The following is a 20,122-nucleotide window of genomic DNA, read 5'->3' as shown; positions in this document are numbered from 1 at the left end:
AAACAGGAGTTATAAAAAAGCACTCCAATGGAACTACAAAAAATATCAAATCCATAAACACCAGATAGGATTTACTGCAAACTAGACAATGCAGAAGAAAAGATCAATGATCTTGAAACACAGCAACAGAAGTCACCCAAAATGAAATATACAGAGGAAAAAAAGATTTTTTGAAAAATAAACATCACAGCCCTGAAACACAATACCAGTCAGTTTAACAAACATAAAATGGATGGCCCACAAGGAGATGAAAGAATGGTATATTTTTTAAAAAATTTTTAACTGACAAAATAATGGCTAAAAAGATCCCAAATTTGATGAAAGATGAATTTACAGATTCAAGTTCACTGATTCATTCCACACAAGGATCATTAATAAGGTTAACAGCAGATTTCTCATCAGAAACCATGGAAACCTTGAGTCAGTGGGCTGGCATATTTAAAGTCCTGAAAGTAACAAACTGTCAACCAAGAATTCTGTATCCTGGGGCTGGCCCCGTGGCCAAGTGGTTGAGTTTGCACGCTCCGCTGCAGGCGGCCTAGTGTTTCGTTGGTTCAGGTCCTGGGCACGGGCATGGCACTACTCATCGGACCATGCTGAGGCGGCGTCCCACATGCCACGGCTGGAGGGACCCACAGCGAAGAATGTACAACTGTGTACTGGGGAGGATTTGGGGAGAAAAAGGAAAAAAATAAAATCTTTAAAAAAAAAAAACAATTCTGTATCCAGAAAAACGATCCTTTAGAGATGAGGGAGAAATTAAGACATTCCAAAATAAACAAAAGGATGTAATTACCACTAGATCTCCTCTACAAGGAATGCTAAAGAGAGTCCTTCAGGTTTAAATGAAAAGGCACTAGACAGTAACTGAAACCTATATGAAGAAATAAACATCTCTGCAAAAGGTAAATAGATGGGTAAATATAAAAGTCAGTATTATTGTATTCTTGATTATAACTTCATTTTTTATTTCCTACATTATTTAAAAGACAAGTATATTAAAAATAATTATAAATCTGTGTTATTGGACACACATATAAAGGTGTAATTCCTGATAACAATAACATAATAGGAGTGATAGAGTATATAGGAGCAGAGTTTTTGAGTGCTATTGAAATTAAGATTGTATTAATTCAAATTAGAATGTTATACATTTCAGATGTGAAATATAATCCCCATAGTAACCATAAAGAAAATATCAATAGAATATATACAAAAAAAAATGAAAATGGTTAACTACAAAAACAAACACACCTAAACACAAAATAAGGCAGTAATGTAGGAAATGAGGGGCAAAAATGGTATAAGGCAGGGGCTGGCCCCGTGGCCGAGTGGTTAAGTTCGTGCGCTCCGCTGCAGACGGACCAGTGTTTCGTTGGTTTGAATCCTGGGCACAGACATGGCACTGCTCATCAAACCACGCTGAGGCAGCATCCCACATGCCACAACTAGAAGGACCCACAACGAAGAATATACAACTGTGTACCGGGGGTCTTTGGGGAGAAAAAGGAAAAAAAAAAATCTTTAAAAAAACAAAAAGAAAAAAAAAATGGTATAAGGCATACAAATACCAAATAGTGAAATGGCCGAGGTAAGTCATTTCCTATCAGTAATTACTTTAAATATAAATGTATTAAACTCTGCAATCAAAGGGCAGAGATTGACAGAAAGCAAAAGGCAAAAATACATGATCCAGCTATATGCTTTCTACGAGAGACTCAGTTTACATCCAAAGACACAAATAGGTTTAAAGTAAAATGGAAAAAGATATTCCAGGTAAATAGTAAGCAAAAGAGAGTTAGGGTGGTTATACTAATATCAAACAAAACAGACTTTAAGTAAAAAACTATTACAAGAAACAAAAGAGGACATTATATATTCACAAATGAGTCATTCATCAAGAATATATAAAAATTATAAATATATATGCAGCAAACAACAGACTCCCAAAATACATGAAGCAAACATTGACAGAACTGAAGGGAGAAATAGTTCAACAATAATAGTTGGAGGGGCTGGCCCGGTGGCACGTGGTTAAGTGCGCACGTTTCACTTTGGCAGCCCAGGGTTTGCCAGTTTGGATCCCGGGTGCAGACGTGGCAACGCTTGGCAAGGCATGCTGTGGCAGGCATCCCACATATAAAGTAGAGGGAGATGGGCATGGATGTTAGCTCAGGGCCAGCCTTCCTCAGCAAAAAGAGGAGGACTGGTGGTGGATGTTAGCTCAGGGCTAATCTTCCTAAAAAATATAAAATAAAAAATAATAGTCGGAGACCACAATACCTCATTTTCAATAATGGATATAAAATCTAGATAGAAGATTAATAAGGATAGAGAGAGCTTAATCAACACTATAAACCAAATAGATATAACAGACTATATATAGAACACTCCAGCCAACAAAAGCACAATTCACATTCTTCTCAAGTGCATGTGGAACGTTCTCCAGGACGTTAGGCCAAAAATTTAGTCTCAATAAATCTTTGAAGATTGAAATCATACAAAGTATCTTCTTCAACTAAAATGGAATGATGTTAGAAATCAATAATAGAAGGAAATTGGAAAATTCACAAATATATACTCATTAAACAACAACTTCTTTAATAACCAAAGGTTTAAAAAAGAAATTACAAGAGAAATCAGAAAACACTTAGAGAGGATTAAAAACAAAAATACAACATACAGATACTTACAGGTTGCAGGGAAGGCAGTGCTCAGAGGGAAATTTAGACCTATAAACGGCTAACTTTGCACCTGCAGAAAATAGAAAAAGAAGAGCAAAATAAAGCCACAGTTAGCAGAAGGAAGGAAATAATGAAAATTAGAATGGAGAAATAAAATAAAAGGCAGTGGAAAAATAATAGAATCAATGAAATCAAAAGTTATTTCTTTGAAAATATCAACAAAATTGAGAAACTTTTAGCTAAACTAAGAAAAAAGATGATGCAAATAATAAAATCAGAAATAGAAATGGAGACTTTATCACCAACAATACAAAAATAAGGATTATAAAAAAAATAATATGACTAATTGTATACCAACAAATTAGAGAAACTAGATGAAATGGACAAGTTCCTAGAAACACATAAATTACCTAAACTGACTCAAGGAGAAATAGAAAATTTCAACAGACTCATAACAAGTAAAGAGACTAAATCAGTAATCAAAAGCCTTCCAACAAAGAAAATTCCAGGACTAGATACCTTCACTGGTGAATTCTACCAAACATTTAAAGAACAATTAACGTCAATCCTTCTAAAAGTCTTTCAAAAAATGAAAAAGGAGGGAATGCTTCCTAATTCATTCTATGAGGCCAGCACTACTGTGATATCAAAGCCACAAAGAGACATCACAAGAAAATTACAAACCAACAACCTTTATGAATACAGATACAGAAATCCACAAGAAAATACTAGCAAACCTAAGCCAACAGCACATTATAGGGATTATACAAAATGAAAAAGTGGTTCAACATAAGAAAATAATCAATGTAATACATCACATTAATGGAATAATGACAACAATAAAAAAACACCCACAAGAAAGCTAACAGAGTTAACAAATGAATTCAGTAAAGTTGCAAAGTACAATATAAACACGCAAAAATCAGTTGTGTTGTTGTACACCAGCAATGAACAATCTGAAAAGGAAACTAAGAAAGGAATTCCATTTAGAATAACATCTTAAAAAATTGAATACTTACTAATAACTCTAACCAAAGAAGTGAAAGACTTGTATGCTGAAAACTACAAAACACTGCTGAAAGAAATTAAAGACCTAAATAACAGAAAGATATCCTGTGTTCATGGACAGGAAGACTTAATATTATTAAGACATCAGTAATCCCCAAAGCAATCTAGAGATTCAATGCAATTCCAACAGCCTTTTTTGTAGCAATGGAAAAGCTGAACCTCAAATTCATATGGAATCGCAAAGAGGCCCAAACAGCCAATACAATCTTGAAAAAGAAAAAGAAAATTGGAGGACTCACACCTTCCAACTTCAAAACTGACTACAAAGCTATAGTAAATAAAAGAGTATGGTACTGACGTAAGGACAGACATAACCGATGGAATGGGAAAGGGAGCCCAAAATAAATCCTCACATATATGGCCAATTGATCTTGACAAGGGTGCCAAGACTGCTCAATGGGGAAAGGACAGTCTTTTCAACAAATGGTGCTGGGGAAATTGGATATCCACATGCAAAAGAATCAAGTTATGGTGAACATCTTTTCATGTGCCTGTTAGCCATCTGTATATCTTCTTTGGAAAATGTCTGTTCAGATCTTTCGCCCATTTTTTAATTGGTTTTTTTTTCTTTGTTATTGAGATGTATGAGTTCTTTATATATTTTGGATATTAACTTCTTATCAGATACACGGTTTGCAAATATCTTCTCCCGATTGTTAGGTAGTCTTCTTGTTTTGTTGAGGGTTTCCTTTGCTGTGCAGAAGCTTTTTAGTTTGATGTGGTCTCATTCGTTTATTTTTTCTTTTGTTTCCCTTGCCTGGTAAGACATGGTATTCTAAAAGATGTTGCTAAGACCAATGTTGAAGAGCATACTGCCTATATTTTCTTCTAGAAGTTTTGTGGTTTCAGGTATTACATTCAAGTCTCTAATCCATTTTGAGTTAATACATTCAAGTCTCTAATCCATTTTGAGTTAATTTTTGTGTATGGTGTAAAATAACGGTCTACTTTTATTCTTTTATGTGGCTGTCCAGTTTTCCCAAGACCATTTATTGAAGAGACTTTCCTTCCTCCATTGTATGTTCTTGGCTCCCTTGTCGAAGATTAGCTGTCCATAGATGTGTGGGTTTATTTCTGGGCTCTCAATTCTGTTCCATTGATCTGCGTGTCTGTTTTTGTACCAGTACCATGCTGTTTTGATTATTATAGCTTTGTAGTATATTTTGAAATCAGGGAGTGTGATACCTCCAGCTTTGTTCTTTTTTCTTACGATTCCTTTGGCTATTTGGGGTCTTTTCTTGTTCCACATAAATTTTAGGATCCTTTGGTCTGTTTATGTGAAAAATATCATTGGAACTTTGATAGAGATGGATTGAATCTGTGGATTGTTTTAGGAAGTATGGACATTTTAACTATGTTAATTCTTCAAATCCAAGAGCATGGAATATATTGCCATTTCTTTATGTCTTCTTCGATTTCTTTCAACAATTTTTTTTTTTAAAGATTGGCACCTGAGCTAACATCTGTTGCCAATCTGCTTTTTTTCCTGCTGCTTCTCCTCATAGCCCCCCAGTACATAGTTGTATATTCTAGTTGTAGGTCCTTCTGGTTGTGGTATATGGGATGTCACCTCAGCATGGCCTGATGAGCAGTGCCAGATCTGTGCCTGGGATCTGGACCAGCAAAACCCTGGGCTGCTGAAGCAGAGCGCATGAACTTAACCACTAGGCCACAGGGCTGGTCCCTCAACAAGGTTTTATAGTTTGCATTGTACAGGTCTTTCATCTCTTTGGTTAAATTTATTCCTAGGTATTTTATTCTCTTTGTTGCAATTGCAAATGGGATTGTATTCTTAATTTCTCTTTCTGCTACTTCATTGTTAGTGCATAGAAATGCAACTGATTTTTGTATATTGATTTTGTATCCTGCTACTTTACTGTATTCATTTACTATTTCTAATAGTTTTTTGGTAGCTTCTTTAAGGTTTTCTATAAATAAAACCATATCATCTGCACATAGTTACAGTTTTACTTCTTCCTTTCCAATTTGGATCCCTTTTATTTCTTTTCCTTGCCTGACTGTTCTGGCTAGAACTTCCAATACTTTGTTAAAAAAAAGTGGTAAGGGGCCAGCCTGCTGGCGTGCTGGTTGGGTTTGCATGGTCCGCTTCAGCAGCCCAGGGTTCGCAGGTTCAGATCCCAGGCACGGACCTACACAACAGTCATCAAGCCATGCTGTGGAGGCAACCCACATACAAAATAGAGGAAGGTTGGCATAGATGTTAGCTCAGCAACAATCTTCCTGAAGCAAGAAGAGGAAGATTGGCAACAGATGTTAGCTCAGGGCCAATCTTCCTCACCAAGAAAAACAAAACTACAATGATATTATCTCATGAACATCACAATGTCTATAATTAATAAAACAAGAAATAACAAGTGTTGGAGAGAATGTAGAAAAAGGGAACTCTCATACACTGATCGTGGGAATGTAAACTGCTACAGCCACTATGGAAAACAGTATGGAGATTCCTCAAAAAGTTAAAAATAGAACTACCATATGGTCCAGCTATTCCACGGATGGGTATTTATCTGAAGAACAGGAAAACATGAATGTGTAAAGATATATGCACCCATATGTTCTTTGCAGCATTATTCACAATAGCCAAGACTTAGAAACAACCTTGAGTGTCCATCAATGGATGAATGGATAAAGAAGATGTGGTATATATACACAACGGAATACTACTCAGCCATAAAAAAGATGAAATCTGGCCATTTGTGACAACATGGACAGACCTTGAGGGTATTATGCTAAGTGAAATAAGTCAGATGGAGAAAATCAAATGCTATATGATCTCACTCATAAGTAGAAGATAAAAACAACAACAACAACAAACAAACACATAGATACTGAGAGTAAACTGCTTGTTACCCGAGGGGAAGAATGGAGGGGGGAGGACAAAAGGGGTGACAGGGCACATGTGTACAGTGATGGATGGTCTTTGGGCGGTGAACATGATGTAGCCTACACAGAAACCAAAATATAACGATGTATATCTGAAATTTATACAATGTTATAAACCAATGTTACCTCAATTTAAAAAAATAAAGAATAAAGTTAGACCCTCACCTTACACTATATACAAATTAACTCAGGGCCCAGCCCTGTGGCAGAAGAATTAAGTTCGTGTACTCCTCTGCAGCAGTCCAGGGTTTCGCCGATTCGGATCCTGGGCGCAGACATGGCACCACTCGTCAGGCCACGTTGAGGCAGCGTCCCACATGCGACAACTAGAAGGACCCACAACTGAAATATACAACTATGTACCAGGAGGCTTTGGGGAGAAAAAGAAAAAAAAATAAACAAATTAACTCAAAATAGGTCAAATACCAAAGTGTAAAAGACAAATAAATCTAACTGTATTACTATATATGACATTACCTCACTAAAGGGGATTGAGGGAAAAGCAGCTGACCTAAGTAACTTTGGATAACAATATTTTGACTGGATATTGTGAAGCAAAAGATAAAATGAGCTATACATAAACATTACCCTACTTGACAAATTTACCTCTCACTGGGGTATGAGTTAACAATTCAGAAATTATTCAAGATGTATACTAGGGTTGAATAAATAAGTAAATAAGTTGTAGATAATGGGAGGTAGGTTTCTCCCAGTCAGAGAAAGAAGTTATAGTCAGTTCTACTACAATATGACATATGTGTCTTAAAAATCATCATGCTGTGCAAAATTGCAAAATAAAAACCACACCTAAGAAAAATGATTTTGAAGCCCAACACTCAAAAACTTTGTCAGTGATACATTAAAAAAAGATAGGAACCTAATAAGAATGTTAGCATAGGTTTACACATGTTAAATGATTGAGAAATATATGATGCTACAATTAATATGGCATCACAAGGGCTGCAGCTTGTGAGTCATTGTAAAGTGATAGAAGAATGGTTATCTGAAGTCCAAAGAGAAAGCTTAACCTATATATGGATGGGTGTGGCTCACTGTCCTTGGTTTGGCTGGTGGCCCTGAACATCACAGTTCTTTCACAATCTTAAATCCTAGGCATGTTTTTCTGACTTTGAGATGTAGGTCCTTCAAGGAAAGCATTTGTAATAGATGTCTGTTTCATCAAAATTAGAATTTTGAACTAATACATAGTGTTCTTCTTCAATTAACTTTTATATCACTGTTAGAAATTCTTTTGCTGCCTTCTCAGCTGTACCTGCTTTTCTCAGCTGAACTCTCTTTCAGACAGCTGAAAGCTTTGGAAATTGTAGCGATGTTTGAAACCACTAAGCTAGCCACTACTCACACTAAAAAGAACCACTTCTACAGGATTTGGTAACTTCCATTTAAGGTCTTCACGTATGGTGCTTTCTCTCCGATTGTGAGAATAGATGGTCCTGATTTTTTCTGTTTGGTCTTCAATTCATAGACTTAACAATCTTCCCACTTCTTCTTTAGGCTTTGTTCTTATTGACTTCACAGCACTCGAAGTTGTTCCATTAGAGATGTTTCTTTTATTTTCACAGCATTGTCACAGGTAATCCTCAATGTGGATTCCTTTATGCCTGTTGCTTGAGAGCCATCACATATTCTCTTGTTTCTTCCAAAATATTTTATTGTTTCCAACTTCTCCCCAATACTTAAAGCTTTCCCTTTGCATTTATTGCTTGGTGTTTTTGAACCAGGACATTTAGATGTGTTTGGGATGTTGAAGGAGTGTCTATATATAAAGTTCACAAATGCAAAAGAATAGCAAAATATAACCTTGTTGGATAATACATGCAATGAGTTGAGGTAGCTGTAGATGTCTGAGGTGTATGTAAGTGTGTGCATTTTATGTATTCCAATATGGCTTGAATCAGCTGGGTGCAGTTTTCCATTTATCTACTGTTTCTCAGGAATGAAATAATGTAAAAGAAAATGTGAAATTACATCATGCTAAAATTATTCCTTAATATGTGAATTGCATTGAAACAAATTTATGTCTCAAAAATGAGCATTATATCAAAATAGACTATATCAATAAGCAAGAAAGGAAGGCTAGAATGAACTGGATGGTGCTGGAACAGAGTCACAGCTATCGGTATAAATTCACATTTATTTTAATATATACACAGATAATTAGGTATATACATAAGGTATGTGGTATACTTATTTATATGTTACACCCATACGTGGATTAACATACATAATTTATTTCCTAGCTTTTTCCACTGAGAGGGCCTAGAAACAGTGACATCCCAGTAACAATGACAGCCCGCACTCAGATCTTGGTTTCTAAATACCATTCTCTAAGAAAAGGAATCAGGTTCCTTGGAGAAATGGCTGATTCTAAGGCTGGGGCAGGAAGAATACAAGATGAGCCTAGAACATCTTGTAGTGCCAGAAAAGGGAAAGAAGAGAGGCAGTGTGTCAAAAGGACACAGGAGTCAACCTGAAAGAGCACTCAGTGGCTACAGCTGGAATAATGTGAGCAACAAAACAAATAACAATAGTGGTGGATTCTAACTCAAAATTAAACACATATCCATGAGTCCATACTGATATAAATAAGTGATTAAGTAAATAAATTAGTGAGGAAAAAAGAAAAAGCCTTCCTTTTAGAATTTGAACTAATATATGTAAATATTCCCCCCCTCTAGAAGGTGGAATTCAATTATCTTTACCTTGAGTGTGAGGTGGACTTAGTGACTTGTATCTAAAGAAAAGAGAATAGAAAAGGAAAAAGTAGTAACTTTATAGTGGAGAAATCTAGTAGCAGCACTTTAATCAAGAGGTCAAGGGTGATCAAGGTTAACATCAACAGTGATAAGTCATGTTGTTATCTTATACCCGGTGATATGATGCAATGAGAAAGGTACTTCTCTTCTATGGTATTTTTCCTAAAACCCATAATCCCAATTTAATCATGAGAAAACATGAGACAACCATTTTACAAAATACCTGCCCAGTACTCTTTAAAACTGTTGAGATCATAGAAAACATGGAAAGACTAAGAAGCTATTACAGATCAGAGAGGATTAAATCATGATTAAGCCAAATAATGAAGTATCCTGGATTGGATCCTGATAAAGAAAAAGAGCAGTAGTGGAGAAACTGGTAAAATCCAAACGAAGTCTATAGTTTGGTTGAGGGTCTTGTGCCAGTACTAATTTGTTGGTTTTGACAAATGTACTGTGGCTATGTACCCAGCAGACTTAGATACATAAGAAGGATATATAGGAATTCTCAGTATACTCTATACTATCTTTGCAACTTTTCTGTAAATCTAAAATTATTCCAGAATAAGAAGTTAAAAATCAGCTGGCATTCACCATATTAACATACTAAAAATAAAAACCTACATGATCATCTCAATAGATTCAGAAAAAAAGCACTCAAAAATATTCAATACCAATTCATAATGAAACCCTCAGCAAACTAGAAAGAAGGGAACTTCCTCAATCTGATAAAGGGCATCTAAAAATACTGTATCTAACAAAACACTTAATGATGAAAGGCAAAATGTTTTCACCCTTAAGATCAGATGTCTGCTCTCATCACTTTTATTGAACATCATACTGGACTCCTAATACCAGTACTATTAGGAAGAAAATAAATAAATAAAATACATACAATCTGGAAAGGAAGAAGTTAAACTGTCTTTATTCACAAATGATATGATTCTATACGTAGAAAAATGGAAGGAATTTGCATAAAAGCAACTAAAACTAATAAATGAGCTTACCAAAGTCACAGGACATGGAGCAACATAAAAAAACCAATTACATGTCTACGTAATAGCAACTAACAACTAGTAACTGAAAGTTTAAAATTATTTCATTTACAGTAACACTCAAAATAGCAAAATAATTTAGGAATAGCTTTAACTCCCCAAAAAGTTCAAGCCCTGTACACTGAAAGGTAAGAAAAAAAAATTGCTGAGAAATCAAAGACATAAATAGAGACATGCTCAGGGATGGAAGATTTAATACAGCTAAAGGGCCAAATTTATCTATAGACAATGTAATTTGAATCAAACTTCCAGAATGTTTTTTTGTAGAAAACGAAAAACTTGATTCTAAAATATATGGCAATGCAAAGGACCTGGAATAACCAAAGAAATCTTGAAACAAAACAGCAAACTTGGCCCACTTATACTAAAGGAATTGAAGTCTTAAACTACAATAATCAAGACAGTGTGGAACTAGCATAAGGAAAGACATACAGATCCCAATAAAACAAAACTGAGTCCAAAAATAAACCCACACGTATAGAGTCATTTTATTTTCAACAAAGGCACTAAAATAATCCAATGGGGAAAGGAAAGTCTTTTCCACAAACAGAACAACTGAATATCCATAAAGAAAAGAATTAATCTCAACTCCTACCTCCACCATATCAAAAAACTAATTCAAGAACAATCATGGACCTAAATGTAAAAGCGAAAAGTATAAAGCTTCTAGAAGAAAACATAGGACAGTATCTTCTCAACTTGAAGGAAGGCAAAGGTTTCTTAGACAAGACACAGAAAGCAATAACATGAAACAATAAATTGTGATAAATTAAACTTTACAGAAATTAAAAAGTTTTACTCATCAAAAGACAATATTAGGAAAATAAATATCCTCAGACTGTGAGAAAATATTTGCAAGACATATATCTAAAAACAGAATGAATATCTAGGATATATAAAGAGCTTCTACTCAATAATAGTACAACTCAATAATAAAAAGATAACAATATAAAATGAGAAAAAAGTTCACAAAGGAAGATATGTAAGTGGCCAATATGCATTGGGAAGATAAACATTAGTCATCAAGGAAACACAAATGAAAACTACAATGACATATCACTACACATCCAGCAGAAGGGGTAGAAATTAAAAAACTGACAATGTCAAATGTTGGCAATGGTCTTGAGAAATCAGACTCTGACACACTCTTAGTGAAAACGGAAAATGGCAGGTGAATCTTGGAAATTTTGATGCCATAAAATTAAATCATTTTAAGCATACAATTCAAGATTTCTAGTAAATTCATAGAGCTGTGCAACCATCACCACAATCTAATTTTAGCGGCAGTTTGTTAGGAAACTTAACATACATTTGTCTTATGACATAGCAGTTCTACGCCTAGGTATTTGCCCCAGAGAACTGAAAACATTTTTTCCATGGAAAAATTTATAGACAAATGTTCACAGCAATTTGAAGATCACCAAAAACTGTAAACAATGTAAGTGTCTATTAATAAACAGATAAATAAATTATAGTACATCTGTGATGTTTAGTTTTATGTGTCAACTTGGCTAGGCTATCATACCCAGATATTTAATCAAACACTAATCTAGGTGTTGCTATAAAGATATTTTGTAGATGTGATTAACATCTACAATCCGTTGACTTTGAGTAAAGGAGACAACAACTGAGTAGGGCCTCATCCAATCAGCTGAAGGCCTTAAGAGCAAAAACAGATTTACCAGAGACGCATTTCTGCCTCCAGACTGCAGCATTAACTCCTGCCTGAGTTTCCAATCTGATACGCTATCCAGTGGAATAATAATCAAAAATAAAAGGAATAAACTATTTACACGTACAACAATTTGGATGAATCTCAAAAACATTATGCTGCATGAAAAATCCTTACACAAAAGAGAACATACTGCAGTATTCCATAAATACGAAGTCCCAGAAAAGGGAAAACTAATCTATGATGTGAACATTTCAGAACCATGGTATTAATATATTTCTCTCTAAATACGTATTTTTTATAAACATGGTTCATTTGTACTCTCTACAATCTACTTTTTCACTTAATATATCTTTGGAATCTTTTCTTATTGTCACATTGATTTACCTTATTTTAATTTTTTTCAATTTTTTATTTTTTAATACCAAAAAGCAAAAATTTTATTTTCTCCCATAGCGTATATAATGTGTAATCTCTCTGAGTTTCAGAGGAATTTAGGTTATAAAGTATAGAAAGTATTACTAAAATGCTGTTTTTTTAGCCATCTCCCCCACTTTGAGGAGGTGGTTTTTATTCTTGTTGGAATCAGCTATTGAATACCATTGTTATTCTCTGGTCTCACTTTATTTTTTTATTTATTTGTTTTGTTTTATTGAGTTCATAATAGTTTACATCATTGGGATTTACCTTATTTTTCAAAGCTATGTAGTGTTCAATTATATGTATGTACATTACTTATCTACTCACCTACATAAAAACGCCATTGATCTCGAAAAAGCAACATATCATGTACAAGGAATCCTCAGTAAAATTAATGGCTGATTTCTTACCGTAAACCATGGAGGCCAAACATAGCTGGAAAGCATACTCAAAATGTTGATCGAAAAAGGGTGTTGGTGATGAAGCAAGATGGCAGAACAGGAGGTCCCCAGGTCCTCCTGAAATTAAATAAACTGAAATGAAAGGATGATAATTAGTTACATGAAATCATATGAAAGTCTAAAACTCACTGGTAAAGGTAAGTATATAGTCAAATACTGTAATGGAGTATGTAAATCATTTTTAGCTCTAGTATAAAAGTTAAAAAACAAGAGAATTTAAAATAACTATAGCTACAATAATGTCTTAATGGATACGCAATATAAAAATATGTAAATTGTGACATCAAAAACGTTCAATGTGGGGGAAAGTAAAACTGTAGAGTTTTTGTATTAGATCAAATTTAAGTTATCAGCTTAAAATAGACTGTTTTAACAACAAGATGTTTTATGTAAGCCTCATGGTAACTACAAAGCAAAAACTTATAGTAGATACAAAAAAGATAAAAAGAAAGGAATCAAAGTACACCACTACATAAATACATCAAGTCACAGAGGAAGATAGCATGAGGGGAAAAAGGGAACAAAGGAACTAGAAAATAGTCATAAAACAATTGAGAAAATGGCAATAGTAAGTTATTATCTATCAATAATTACTTTAAATGTAAATTATTAAGTTCTTCAATCGAAAGACATATACTGGCTGAATGGATACAAAACCAAAACTCAACTATATGCTGCCTAAAAGAGATGCACTTCAGCAGGACACACAGGCTGAAACTGAAGGGATGGAAAAAGATAATCCATGCAAACAGAAACCAAAAGAGAGTAGGGGGTAGGTATATGGATAACAGAGAAAACATACTTCAAGTCAAAAACTGGAACAAGAGACAAAAAGGTCATTACATAATGCTAAAGGGACCAACTCATCAAAAGGATATAACAATTGTAGATATATATGCAGTCAACCTCAGAGCACCTAACTATATAAAGCAAATACTAACAGATCTGAAGGGAGAAATAGACAGCAATATAATAAGCGTAGGGAACTTCAATACCCCATTTTCAACACTGGATAGATCGTCCAGACAGAAAATCAATGAGGAAACATTGGACTTGAACTACACTTTAGACCAAATGGACCTAAGAGACATGTATAGAACATTCCATCCAACAGTAGCAGAATACACATTCTTCTCAACTGTTCACAGAACATTCTCCAGGACAGATCATACGTAAGTCACAAAACAAGTCTTAACAAATTTAAGAACATTGAAATCGTATGAAGTATCTTTTTCAACCATAATGATAGCCATTTTGAAATGTGCACAGAGAATTCTGTTATCCTTAAGAAGACCATCTTCCAGAGAAACTATTTTACTACAGCCTAACTTACTGAGATTTTATCAGTGCCTAACCAACCAGGAGAACGGAAATACCCAGTTATAGCCTGCTACAGTCTCTCACGTAGGGGAATAAAAATGCCCAACTCCAGCCCCTTCTACCCTCCAATGTATAAGGAAAATAACCAACTCCAGTCCCCTATAGGCTTCCCATCTCAACAGAAGGAGTAAACCGAGAAATAATGTTTAAGGTCACAGCCCAGGGGCACAGGCTAACTAAAAGAGTGAGATCTAATCATAGGACTATAGCATGCTTCCCTTCCCCTTAGATGTTAAGCAAAAGATTACAAGGTATACTAAAAGACAAAAAGCATAGTGTAAAGAGACAGAGCAAGCATCAGAACCAGACCCAGATATGGCAGAGTTTTGGAAATTTCAGACCAGGAATTTAAAATAACTATGATTAATATACTAAAGGATCTAATGAAAAAGTGGACAACATGTAAGAACAGATTGGCAATGTAAGCAGAGAGATGGAAACTCTAAGAAAAAATAAAAAAGAAATGCCAGAAATCAAAAATATTTTAACAGAAATGAAGAATACCTTTAATGGACTCAGGAACAAACTGGACACAACTGAGAAAGAATGAGCTTGAAGATATGTCAACAGAAACTTGCCAAACTGAAAAAGCAAAGAGGAAAAGAATGGAAAAAAAGGAATACAATATCCAAGAAATGTGGGTCAATTACAAAAGGTGTAATACACATGTAAATGAAATACCAGGAGAAGAGAGAAAATGACATAAGAAATATTTGAAGTAATAATTACTGAGAATTTTTCAAAATTAATGACTGATGCCAAACTGTAGATCAGGAAACTGAGAGAATCCCAAGCAGAATAAATACCAAAAAATCTACACCCAGGAATATCATATCAAAAAAGCCAAGAAAAAATAATGGCCAATAAGCACATGAAAAGGGGCTTAATGTCCAAAATCATTAGTCACTAGGTAAACGCATATAAAAACCACAATGAGGTACCACTTCAGACCCTCTAACATAGATATAATCAATAAGACAGACAATAAAAAGTGTTGGGGAAAATGTGGAGAAATTGGAACCTTCATACATTGCCAGTGGGAATATAAAATGGTGTAGCCATTTTGGAAATCAGTTTGGCAGCTTCTCAAAAAGTTAAACATACAGTTACCATATGACCCAGAAATTCCACTACATATATGCTCAAGAAGTTGAAAACATATGTTCATAAAAAATTTGTACATCAATGTTCATTGCAGCATTATTCATAATAGTCAAAAAGTAAAAACAACCCAAATGTCCACCAGCTGGTAAGTGGATAAACAAAATACGACATGTCCATACATGGAATAGTATTCAGACAGGAATGAAGTACTGATACATGCTACAACATGGACAACCTTGAAAACATTATGCTAAGAAGCCATATATTGTATGATTCTATTCACAGGAAATGCATAGTAATGGAAAATCATAGAGACAGAAATTAGATTAGTGGTTGCCAAGGGCTGGAGGAAGGAGGGAATGAGGAATAGGTATGAGGTTTCTTTTTGTGGTGATGAAAATACTCTGAAATTAGACAGTGGTGACATTTGTACAACTTTTTAAATATATTATAAACCACTTAATTGTGCGCTTTAAAAGAGGGAATTTATGCTATGTAAATTATATCTCAAAAAATTATTTTAAAAAATAAAATTTTGTAACTGTATGGTAATGAATGTTAATCAGATTTATTGTGGTGATCATTTCACAATATATACAAATATCAAGTCATTATGTTGTACACCTGAAACCAATATAATATTATGTCAATTATACCTCAATAAAAAAATCTAGGGCAGGGAATGATATTGTATGATACTATAATGATGGATACATGTCATTATACATTTGTCCAAACCCATATAATGTACAACACGATGAGTGAACTATAATGTAAACTATGGACTTTGGGTTATTACAATGTGTCAATATACTTTATCAAGTATAACAAATATACTGCTTTGATGGGAGATGTTGATAAGGGAGAGGCTATGCATGTGTTGGGGTAGAGGGACATGAGAAATCTCTGTACCTTCCTCTCAATTTTACTATCAACCTAAAACTGTTCTAAAAAAAGTCTTTAAATATGAAAAAAGATTTAAAAAAGAATAATCTACATCACTCAACACTGAGAAATTATTAAGCACCTACCATGTACTAGGTACTTTTAGACTTGGGTGATAAGAGAGATGAACACAATATGGCCTTCACTCTCAAATAAACCAATCTGTTAATGAAAGTAAACATATCGAAAGATAAGTGCAATACAGTATGATGGGGTTGTGATGCTATTAATGTTCAGATACAGTAGTGAGATAAAGGAGGCAATGATTAACTCTATTAGGGTATGCTTCCTTGAGGAATGGAATTTCAAGGCAGGGCCTGAAGAGTGAAATAGCAGCTTGCAGGGGATATGCACAGAAAGAAAACTCCAGACACTGAAAAAGCATATTCAAATATATGAAAGCAAAAAACTTCTAAAAGTCAGCTCAATGGTGTAATCTTAACCAGCTCTCTGAAGCAGAACTGAGTTGCTTTTTTGAATTAGATGTCATTAAACCAGTGTGAACAACCTACTGAAAATCAGGTTTCTATGTGTGGAAATGTCTTTTGCAACTATAAAAGGGGCAAGGTCCAGTGAACGAGAGCAGAACTATACAATCACCATATCTATAAACAAACTCTAGTAGTAAACACCATAAATAAGGGCATGACAGTAACTCTTGGAGTATATAATTAACATTATGAATAAGATTAAGTGGATCTATGTGTTGAGGTAATGTAAATATCACTGTCAACTCAATCAGACCTAAATGATGATTCTAGCATAACTTATCTGGGTAAATAAAAGCCCTTATTGTTTTCATATGCTGACAACTAACTAATCAACACTCATTCATAAAGAGAACATAACTATGATTAAATATAAATTCCAGATAGGAAAGATTCATTTTACAACTTTCTCAGTTGATTAGACGCATCAGCACAATCTTCTTACCTGCTCCCTTCTCTGAGGCAGACTTCATCAATCTGGAAAATGAAGGCAGACCACTGATTGGAGGGCAAACCTGAAAAGGATTAAACACTTAGCATGGCATTCTAAAATACTGTAATTACAGTGCAATTAACCATACTGCATATTAAACGTGCAACTCTGAAATGTGTTCAGACTTCCCAATTATAACTAGTTATTCTTCAAAGAATTTTGCCGCCCACATTGAATTTTCTCTAGTGCTTCTTTGTTATAATTCAGGTGTGACAGTCACTACTATATCTAAAAGGACAGTTAATAAAAAGTAGGCATTCTTTACTGTAAACCTAACACATGCATACCAGGTAATACCCAACCATTACCACTAATAATCATTTTTCAGACAGGCAGATCTATTATACAATTGGACTTCAGCCTCTTTAAAACATATTTAATGGTCAGCTACAAAGAGGCAGTGAGATTGAGGTAATAGTAAAGGCCTAGGTGGGAGTCTAGAAATTTGTACATGTTTTTCATATTTCCAACTAGGCAAGTCACTTAGCCTCTCTGAGTCTCGACTTTCTTGTCTGTCAATTGGGGCTTATATCTGTCCAGGATTTTGGTGAGGATCAAAAGGCTTAACTGACAGAAGAACTCTGAAAAAGTTAATTATTCCACCCAAATCTAAGGTGCTACTCTATTATGGGCTCAATTGTATTCTAAAAGAATGGTCAACGGAAAGGGACAGACAGATATGTTTACAGCTATAATTCAGGCAAGAGTTGATATTCAAAATATTTAACCACAGCCCTAACCAATCAGAAAGAAGTCAGTTTTAAGAAATTAGTATAGCCTGTAGAGTGCAGACCAGTTTTAGATCGTCCTAGATGAAAGACAAACAGAGAGTTTTGAAAATAGGGTAGAAAATGGCAGAACTTCTTGGGGAAAAAACCCAAAACAAAAAACTGATGGAATTTTAACCTAGCTTTCTATTAATGGGAGTAGAGTTTCTACAATATAGGAGATAGTGGTCACCCTTAAAATTATTTAACTATAGGTCTGCTCTGCCAGACAGAGTGGCGAGAAGAGAGAATATGTCTGTCTTAAACATCTCTATATTCCTCGCAAACACAATGTCTAATATAGGAATTCAGTAAATGTTTGTTGAATGAAGGAATGAGTAAATGAATGAACCAAAAAAGGAATGAACAGACATTCCTGCTCTATTCTTCAATGGCCAGATCAATCCAGAAGTGTATGTTCTTGGTATCATGATTTAAGAGACTTATAGATAAAGGATAGGGGCCACAGTTGAGGAAACTAGGGGCCATTAACCTAGGTACTGAAGATTCCATGATGTAACACATATCTTAAAAATTTTTGTGTAAAGATACAACGTATCAAAATATGTAGTACATAGCTAAAGTGGTACTGAGAGGGACATTTATATTGTTAAATGCTTATATTAGAAAAAGTTCTCAAATCAATAATCTAAGTAACTATCTCAAGAAACTACAAAAAGAAGAGCAAGATAAATCTAAGCAGGGAGAAGGAAGGAAATAACTACATTAGGAGCAGAAACAAATGAAATGGAAAACAGGAAAACAATAGAGAATATCAATAAAACAAAAAGCTGCTTCATTAAAAAAAATCAATAGGATTGACAAACCTCTAGCAAGACTGGGCAAAATAAAGAGAGAGAAGATATAAATCACCAATATTAGGAATGAAACAAGATATTACTACAGTCATTAAAAATATAACATGGGATTAAACAACCAATAACTCAAAGAAGAAATCATGAGGGTAACTGAAAATACTTTGAGATGAATGGAAATAAAAATACAATATAACAAAATATATAGGATACAGCAGAAGCAGTGCTCAGAGGAAAATTTATAGCTCTCAATGCCTACATTAAAAAGAACAAAGATCTCAAATCAGTAATCTAACTGTACGTCTTAATGAACTAGAAAAAGAAGAGCAAACACTACCCAGAGCTAGCAACAGGAAGGAAGTAGTACAGATTATAGTGGAGATAAAATAGACAATTAGAAAAACAATAGAAAGAAACAATACAAGCAAAAGTTAATTCTTTGGAAAGATCAACAAAATTGACAAACTTTAGCTAGATTGACTAAGGAAAGAAGAGAGAAGACTAAATTACTAAAATCAGAAACTAAAGTGAAGACATTATTACTGAATTTACAGAAATAAAAAGGATTATACAATGAACTATTGTACACCAAAAAAATTAGGTAACCAGGATGAAATGGATAAATTTCTAGAAACACACAAACTACCAAAACTAACTTATGAAGAAATAGAAAATCTGAACAAACCTATAACAAGTAAAGGGATCAAATCATTAATCACAAATCACCCAACAAATGCATGCCCAGGATTAGATGACTTCATTGGTAAATCCCACCTAAAGACAAATTAACTCCAATTTTTCTCAAACTCTTAAAAGAAAGAGAATAGTGAACACCTCCTGACTCATTCCATGAGGCTGGCGTTACCTTGATACCAGGCCCAACACAGACATCACAAGAAAAGTAAACTAATCCTTTATGAATATAAAAGCAAAAATTCTCAACAAAATACTAGGATACCAAATCCAGCTGCATATTAAAAGGATTATACATTGTAATGGAATGGGATTTATCCCAAGAAGGCAAGAGTGGTTCAACTTGAAAATCAATCAGTATAAGACACCATATTAATAGAATGAAGGGAGGAAACC

Source organism: Equus caballus, chromosome 1, assembly GCF_041296265.1.
Source record: "Equus caballus isolate H_3958 breed thoroughbred chromosome 1, TB-T2T, whole genome shotgun sequence".
Classification (NCBI taxonomy): domain Eukaryota; kingdom Metazoa; phylum Chordata; class Mammalia; order Perissodactyla; family Equidae; genus Equus; species Equus caballus.
This window is presented reverse-complemented; position numbering follows the sequence as displayed.